Here is a 9059-nt window from a genome sequence, read left to right as displayed (position 1 = left end):
CAGTCCTCTCCATTCCTGTGGTCCTTGCCCATCAAGGGACCAGCACCACTCTTACCTCTGCAATGTGACACCCATCAGGGCCACCCCAGTTCGCCCTCTGTCCGCAGATCTCTGAATATTCATTATGGACAGAGGTTAGCCCAAGAGTCTCTCAACCTCTGTGAAAATCAGTGGTAATAAATAGATGCCTCAAGTGCATGGATCAGAAGCACCCTCTGCAGCTCAGCCATGAACTCCTGTTACACAGAAAAGTTTTCTTCATATATAGTTTTCTTTTTATAATAAGTGTATTTTTGACATCTATGGATTATATTCTGGTATTGAAAAGACAGCTGGACAACTGGGTTCTGAAATGGCAGGAACCTGAACAATTCTGGAGCAACAATTCCAAGGAGCTTAAATGAATTTACAGTCTCTATAGGATGCCTATCTGGGAATAAATCAGTTGCAACCATTTTTAATTTAATTTTCTTTTTCTAAATTGTGAAGTATTTCAAACATAAAGGCCAAGTATAGGAAATAAGGTAATAAACAACTGTATCTAATTCTCCATATTATTAAATCATATATATGTTGCTAGATTTGAATAAATAAAATACGATACAGTGGCAGCTCCTATGTGGTACTTCAAATATGAATTCAAACTCTTTGTAGCTGCTCCCATCAAGGGCCTCTTCCTCCACCCCTTGACTCTGTGACTTGTTTGGACAATAGGACATGGTGGAAGTGACATAGGACTCCTAAGCCTTGGCCTTCAGAGAGAAACCTCACAGCTTCCTCTATCACCCTCCTGGAAAGCTGCCACCTAGTGTGTAAGCCTGCTATCTTCCTTGAGGTTGAGAGTTCATGGAGAGAGATTATAGAGAGAGAGGTTTACACATCAAAGTTGAGACTCCAGACCTCTAAGGACATCTGGGACCAGCTGGCCAAAGATATATAAGTGAGCACAGTCGACACCACATGCAGCAGAACAAACCATCCCAGCTGAACCCTGCCCAAATGCCAATGCAGAGAGTCATGAGCAAATACATAGCTGTGGCTTTAAAGCCACTGAGGTTTGGGATGGTCTGCTAATTGCAGCAACACATAAACGAGACACTTGCGGACACCCTCCTCATGCTCATCCTTTATATTCCTCCCTCCCAAAAGGTGAGCACTATCTATCATTTTGATGCATGCTTTTAGAATGTCACTACATATTTGTGTTTCCTTTAAAAATATGTAGTATTGCAGTTTTAACCATATATGAATGGTATTAAACTCTATTATTTTATGACTTCTTTTTTTGTACAAAATTACTATTTTGAGACTTACTGAGACTGATTTTCTTACCTTTAGTTCATTCAGTTTCATTATTGTGCAGTATTCCATTCTCTATATTATTTCCTTCCTTCCTCCTTTTCTTCCCAATTTCCTTTTCTCTTCCAATTTTGATGTGTATTTCTACAAACCAAGAGATTCTCCTAGATAAGCAGTATGCAACTATCAAAATAAGGAAATTTCATTGATTAATTATGCCATCTAATTCTCAGACCCCATTCAACTTTAGCCAGTTGTCCCAATAGTTTCCTTTACAGCAAACAGATCCAGTCTAGATATACTTGCTGTATTTAATTGTTGTGTCTCTTTAGTCTCTTTAAGTCTGAAACAGTTCTGTAATCTTACCTTTCATGACATGTTTGAAGATTCTGACACATTTGAAGATTACAGGCAGGTTATTTTGCAAAATGTCCCTCAATTCAAATTTGTCTGATGTTTCCTGATGATTAGATTCAAGGTAATATGTCACAGAAGTGATGCTGTGTTCTTCTCACTGCCACCTCTCAGGTGGCACATGGTTTACATTTGATATGTTATTGATGATGTTCACTTGGATTGCTGACCAAGCTTCTCTTTGTAAAGTTACCCTTTGTTCCTTCTTAGTTAATAAGTGTTTTGTGGGAGCTACTACCAAACTTGTAAATACCCTGTTCCTCATCAAACTTTCTTTCACTTAATTAACCTAGCTATTTATTTGCACAGACTCATGATTTCCTATTTTATTCAATGGACATAATCTTTTATTAGCATTATATTGATCCTAACTTGTGACCACGTTGGCCAGAGAAGCCACTTCAGGTAGGCTTCTGTGTCCCTTTGGCATGGGCTGCCTCCCCACCACACTCTCCAGCCTGGGTACTTTGCTTTCTGGCACCACAACTGGTGGTCCTTTCACTGTGTACTTGTCTGTCCCCAGCCTGGAGATCAGCCATTTCTCCTGGTTTCTTTCAGTGAAGGAGGGAAAAAGGGAGGAGCAGAAAAGGAAACAACTAGGTCATAATGCCACTCCCTTGGTTCTCACTGGACACTAGATATTCTCCCTCTCTTATCTAGGAATTTACCCTAAGAATGCAGGATCTCAGATTCAAAGAGACATATGCACCCCAATGTTTATCACAGCACTATTCACAATAGCCAAGAAATGGAAGCAACCTAAGTGTCCATCAGTAGATGAATAGATAAAGAAGATGTGGTACATATACACAATGGAATATTCAGCCATAAGAAAGAAACAAATCCTACCATTTGCAATGACATGGATGGAGCTAGAGTGTATTATGCTCAGTGAAATAAGCCAGGCAGAGAAAGACAAGTATCAAATGATTTCACTCATCTGTGGAATGTAAGAACAAAGAAAAAACTGAAGGAACAAAACAGCAGCAGACTCACAGAACCCAAGAATGGACTAACAGTTACCAAAGGGAAAGGGACTGGGGAGGATGGGTGGGAAGGGAGGGAGAAGGGGAATAAGGGGCATTACTATTAGCACATATAATGTGGGGCAGGCGGCATGGGGAAGGCAGTATAGCACAGAGAAGACAAGTAGTGATTCTATAGCATCTTACTATGCTGATGGACAGTGACTGTAATCAGGTATGTGGTGGGAACTTGATAATGGGGGGAATCTAGTAACCACAGTGTTGCTCATGTAATTGTATATTAATGATACAAAATTTAAAAAAATAAAAAATAAACAACAACAACAGCAAAAAGCCAAGTTTGTGCTAGATATGTTCATTGCTACTGAAATGTTGCTGTTCCCAGTCCTTCTCAACCCTCTCAGCAGGTAGAACTAAGGAAACATGTACATGTGTGTTATTATATTATACACATGCACTTGGAGCTGTTTTTTTTAAATATGTACTTACACCTATTGAAATCCATGAGCCACAATGATATCTTCAATTCCAATTCAAAACAACAGAGTTCATTCCAAGTTTCTCCCTTTTCGTATTTGTAACTCCCTGCTGCAGCCGTGAGCAGTTCAGCCCCCTTATTCTTCATGTATTTACTTATCTGATCAATCTTCCTGCATGTAAGAGATCTCCCTGACATCACTGTGCCACTTCATTGCATCTGCTCCCCCCACTCCTCACAGCTCTGACACCCCTGCCAGGCCCCCACCAGCACAAAACTCTCCTCTCCCCTCAGCCAGGCCCCACACTGCACTCCAGGCTTCCCTCCCTCCTGTGCAGACTCCTTCCTCACCCTCTCAGGCCCTCACTCCTGCTCTGGCTCTGGGTGATGGGACAGAAGGGAAAGGGCAAGAGAAGGGAAGAATAAAAGGGAGGAACAGAAAAGGAGCTGACTCAGTTGTCATGCCACCCCCTCGGTCCTCACTGGACACTAGATGCTCTCCTTCCCTTGTACGGGGCCTGTTTGTTCTACTCCTCTCTACAGCATTCCAAGTCAGGTTACTTCTGTCCTAAAGCCCACCTCCCACAAACTCCCTTTCACCTAAAGCCCCCCTTCCAGATCCGTCTTACCACCAAACTGCTCGGGAAGGGCCCCTCTGGTTACCTCCATTGCAACTCGGCTTCCACCTCTAAATCCTACTGAACCTGTCCTCCCCAAGGTCGCGAAAGACCTGCTGATGGTCACATCCAGTACTCCCTTGTAGGATTTCTCCCCCTGTGTTTGATACTATGGCTGGTCTATGGGCCCTGCCCCCAGATAGCTCTGCTTCCTGGGACCGTGCTCCTCTGCTCTTCACCCTGCAATGCCACTCCATCCCTCGCTGTCTTTTCTGCTGGCAGAGCATCCTCTGCTCCCAGGGGTGGGTGCTCCCCAGGGATCTGTCACTGGGCTGCTTCTCTTTACAATCTACATTTGCTCCCTGTGAAATTTCATTTTGTCAGTTCCTTCTCTCATTTCTACGTGGATGACTTCCAAATTGACACAACAAGTTTGACCTCTGTCCTGCGCTGTAGATATCTCCCCATAGTTACCATAAGATATTTCTCTGTTTCCCCAGGTACCTCACATTCCAAAATTTATTCAGTGCTTCAAATTAACCAGGCTTGTGCTAGGTAGTATCAATATGTAAATGAATAAAGTGCAATTTGTGCAAACAAGAGGTTTAATCCAAGCTGGAAACTATAGTCATCTTCAACAGTTTCTCTGCCTAGCTTGTCTAAACCAACATTCCTATCACTGTACATCACAGCAGCCTTCTAAGGCAGGATTCTGGTCATACCCTAACCTGGAAACTTCCAATATCTTCCTATTGTCCACAGGAAAAATTGCAGTTCTTCCCACCTGGTTCTTTCTTGCCACTGCTTGCCCTTCCTCTTTCCAGCCAAATAGGATGTTTCTGTCTCAGTGCCATTGTTCATGCTGTTCACTCAGAGAAGAATGCTCTTCCTCCCTTCCCTACCTATTAAAATCTTACTCTTTTTTGATGCTAAATTCATACAGCACCTCAACTCTCTTTTTTTTTTTCTACCTCTAACAGAATGACACCTGAGATTTCTTAGCTCTTTGAATTTTGTCCATATTCCTGTTATGGCAAATAACCTAGTTTATTTTAAACTACTGTGTGCAGCAGTATCTGTGTCTTTCTGAGTAACTAGAAGGCAGGGGCCAGGTCTGATAGTTATTTCCCCTCTAGGACAGTCGTTCCCAAACATTTTTGGTTCACAATGCCCTTAATGTGTCTGCATTTTTCATGTTGCCCACAGACCAAAAGAAACACTTAATAGTTCCATTTTTAAATAGTTAGACCCTCCAAAAAATAAATATTCTGTCCTAACAACTTAGTAGCAAAAGGCTACTTTTTCCAAAAGGGAAAAAGAAACAATACATATAAATTGAAAGGAAAAAATATTTTTATTTCATTCTTAAATACTTACTTACTAATGGGATATGTGTGGTTCGGGGGGCATTGCACAACTTCTTTTATCTTAAAATCTGGTTGGAAGTCACCCCCATCATTTTCTGTTCCACATTGGTTTTCATGCACTGCTTGTTTTCTTTTATCAGAGCAGCTGTGCAAAAACAGCTTCACAAAGATGACATCACTGAAAAGGAAGAAGTGTGATTTAACATTGAAACTGAAGCACCGTGGGCTAGTAGTTCTGTTGTGTGGCAAATGGCACTGTGTTTTTCAAAAATATAAGATCTCTTGCAATGACCCCAAGAGTTTGCCTCACCACCTCAGGGCATCTGAGCACCCACTTCAGGAACCACAGCTCCTGGACCCGACATAGTGTCTGCCAGACGTGGAAGCCTGGCAGATTGAGTTAGGTCCTGTTTTATGTATGGATCCTTAGAGATTTACCTCACATCTCAGGTCCACAAATAGTTTTTATAAAGAATGCAAATTTCACAAAAGAATAGGCAGGATTAGGAGAATTATTATTATCATAATGTCAAACTTAACCAATGACCAAATAACATTGGAGTGATAAACCCTCAAGAGCCATATTTCCACTCATCTAGTAATTGCAAATAAAAGCTTTGTTTGAGTTGCAGCTTTTAAGAGTAGAATGGGTAGCAGGGATTGTTAACTTGGAGTCCATTTATGTAACATTCTTTGTTTATTTGAAGTGTGTATTCTCCTAAGGACAGTGTATAAAATTTTCATCAGACCCTCAAAGTGATCTGTAACCAAACCAGTAAAATTTGATCTATTACATCAAACAAAATACAATTTTAAAATCAGCATGACATGTTACTCTTTACCTCAGTGATGATGTGTTGCCAAGATTGATCTTCATACAAAACATTTTTAATTTTCCCCAGAATTGACCATTTATCAATGTCAGAATGAAACAAAGAGGATTCATCTGCTTCTTTATTTTTTATTCTATCGTTTATTTCTTTCAGTTTAAAAAGATGCCCTTCTTCATTAGAAATAATTTAGAATTTCGGTAAGTCATTTCCATATTACAAAAAAATAAGTTTGTCTTCTTTTATTTTGTAGGAGATCTTAATTTTCCTGATAGACTTAAACAAAAATTTCACTTGGAACGTAACATTCTCCAAAACATATGTCCCGGTGTAATTTATGATCTCCATATAAGTTCCTGGCCAAAATGATGGCATTTAATATTCTCTCTTGCTTGGATGGCTCTTCTCAGGGACTGAAAACCTTAATATGAAAAGCAAGCCAAATGTTAAAGCTAATATTACATGATCTCAAATTTCTGGATTAAAAGCAAAAGACAACAAACAAACAAAATGCTTGTAATTTATTGGTTTATTACAAAGTATTCCAGTGTTCGGCACTGTGTCGACCTAACATCTAAATAATTGCTTCAGTAAACTCAAGGGATCTAATATTAAATAACTGCTATTAATAACAGATAATAGAAACAGAGCTTGTTTCACTTACCTGTTGTTCTTCACTATTCTGAATAATAACGTTCTTTTCTTGTCTTTCTAACCAGCTCCTGATGCAAATCCTCACCATCCCTGGCTTCACCAGCTCAGAAGGAAATCTCCTTTCACTAAATTGTACAAATTTCTAATGTTTAACAGAACATGTAAAGACCTCAGCTTCTCCTCTACTCCTCCCCAGTTCCACAGATTATTGTTAAAGGAACCACCTTCTTCTCAGCCTTAAATTTACATTTATCCTTCATCTCCCTGTACCTATACTCCATATATGTCTAGTAAGCAAAACCTCTAATGTGGTTTTAACAAAAAATTTCTAGAGAGCAAAGATCTTACTTTTGTTACATATTTGAAAAATTACTTCTTTTCCCCATCCTCCTGTCCACTCAAGTTCGACCTCTTATTTTCTATTGTCTCTACAACTGTAGTAGACCCTCCCTGAAGATCTTCTACCGTCTTCTTGACACAACTTTCCCACTTATTGTTAACATCAGATAGCTCAGTTAGGTTGTTCTGTTTTTTAAAATCGCACTGTGGCTCTCCATCGCCGAAGAAGGCCTTCACTTGTACGCCCCAGCTTACCTCAGCCTCACCCTCTACCGCTCCGCTGCAATTTGCTCAAATTATATTGACTGTCACGGAACCTCTACTCCTAATTTTCAACTTAGCATCTTCTTCGCTTTAAAATTTTTAGAGCATTGCATTGTAATTATATTCTACTGAATATTATAGTTCTTAATGTATTTGTCTTATCACTTTACTCCCTTATATTGTTTGCCTGCTAATTTTGCCAGACTTTTATAGGAACAGGGATTCAATGATGAACAGGACAGGCCTTGCTAAGCCCTGTACCTAGTGCTCAAATGTGTTTGTTGGATTAAGTTTCTAATGGTTTTCAGTGAGATATATATAAAGGAAAAATGTTATTAAATGGAATTGGATCCTACTTTTACATTTTTTATATTTATTTTCACTGTGCTAGTCTTCTCTCTGCAAGAGAGAGACCCTGTCTTATTAGTCCTTTCTAGTCCCCAGATCATACACTATAGGTATGCTTGCAATGGATTTTCAATAAATTCGTTTTGGTTAAATAATGGACTGCTTCATTTTCTTCCATATATGTGATGTGATATGACCTGAGCCCACTGTGTATAATCAGTGAGTGGGACTGACTCTGCAAGGGGGTAAAACTTGAGTTGACTGTGCACATTTACGTAGAGAGAGTGTTTCCTGGCATTTAATTTTTACTTTTGCATTTGTTTTCTGAAGTCAAAATAGTATTTAAAATGAGTTAACCTGTCACGTGATCCTTTAAGTAACTCAAATATTGGTTTAGTTCTTGTTTTCTTATCAAAACATCTAAATATTGGACAAAGACAGATCTAAATGTCAGAAATCATTCCAAAATACTTGTATACATTTTGAATAATTTTTAGTATTACCTTAATTATTTTGCATGAAATTTCTTAACATGATCATCCGTAGAGAGGAACAGATGTAAAGATTTCATTGAGATGAAATATTCCATTCAATGACTCTTAACTGTGTAGCTACTCTATTAAAAATAATGATAGATTCAATAGGAGAATGTTGCCCTGATGAAGGGCATGTATTAATGATATTTTGTTCTTGTGTGTTATGAGTATATTCTGGGAAATGTGAAATTCCCAGAATAACAATTGCCTGAAAACCACAGAAATTACAATTTTGTGATTACTATAACTAATCTTTTTCTACTTCAAATGTAATGATGCTCATAAAGCACTTAACAGAGTGACTGGCATATAGTAGGTGCTCAATAAACATTAGTTACCTCTCCCCTTATGGTTAAGAATTAATCAACTGTTTATAATGGAGTGGAGTACATGAGAACTTCTTACTAGAAATTTTCATTTAGCTAGAAGGACCTGAACTGTTACTATGCTTTAATTCAATTTTTCAAGTAACTGTTTAATTTATTACTTTACTTACTCTGCATGAGTGAATTATAATTTGAAAGAAAATGAAAGAGAAACAAAGAAACAATGAGAAAAAAATATATATGTATATAAAATGTTGAACTATTGTGACAATTGTGAGGCTCCTAAAATAGGAAAGATAATGCTAAAAGAAAAAACAAAACCTGTGTTATAAATGATATGCTCCTGAGGGTAATCTAAAGCTCCTGCCATGGTACTAGACACACTGGACTAACGATAAATACATAAAGAAGAATTGGTCCTATATTAAAAGGAACAGCCTAGTGTGCCTAGGGAACATGTAATTTTTAATAACAAAGAAATAAGAATGTGCCAAAATTCTAGAAGAAAGCAGGATTGCACAACATCCTACAACAAGATGGTTTGGCCTTTGATGATCCTCGGGAATCCTCCATTCTGTCCCTCTCCGAGAGCCTGGCTAAG

At 38.7% G+C, this 9059-nt stretch overlaps 1 long non-coding RNA gene across 1 annotated transcript; it reads left to right on the top strand.

Annotated features, from left to right (window-relative positions):
* Nucleotides 1-983: 983 nt before the first annotated feature.
* On the top strand, nt 984-7686 carry LOC140848789 (uncharacterized). Its single transcript, XR_012129922.1, has 3 exons — nt 984-1149; nt 6148-6191; nt 6711-7686. It is a non-coding gene; the product is annotated as an uncharacterized lncRNA (long non-coding RNA).
* Nucleotides 7687-9059: the final 1373 nt, after the last annotated feature.

The sequence above is a fragment of the Manis javanica genome, chromosome 1 (assembly GCF_040802235.1).
Source record: "Manis javanica isolate MJ-LG chromosome 1, MJ_LKY, whole genome shotgun sequence".
Classification (NCBI taxonomy): domain Eukaryota; kingdom Metazoa; phylum Chordata; class Mammalia; order Pholidota; family Manidae; genus Manis; species Manis javanica.
Note: the sequence above shows the minus strand (reverse complement) of the source record. Positions and strands in the feature narration are given on the sequence as shown.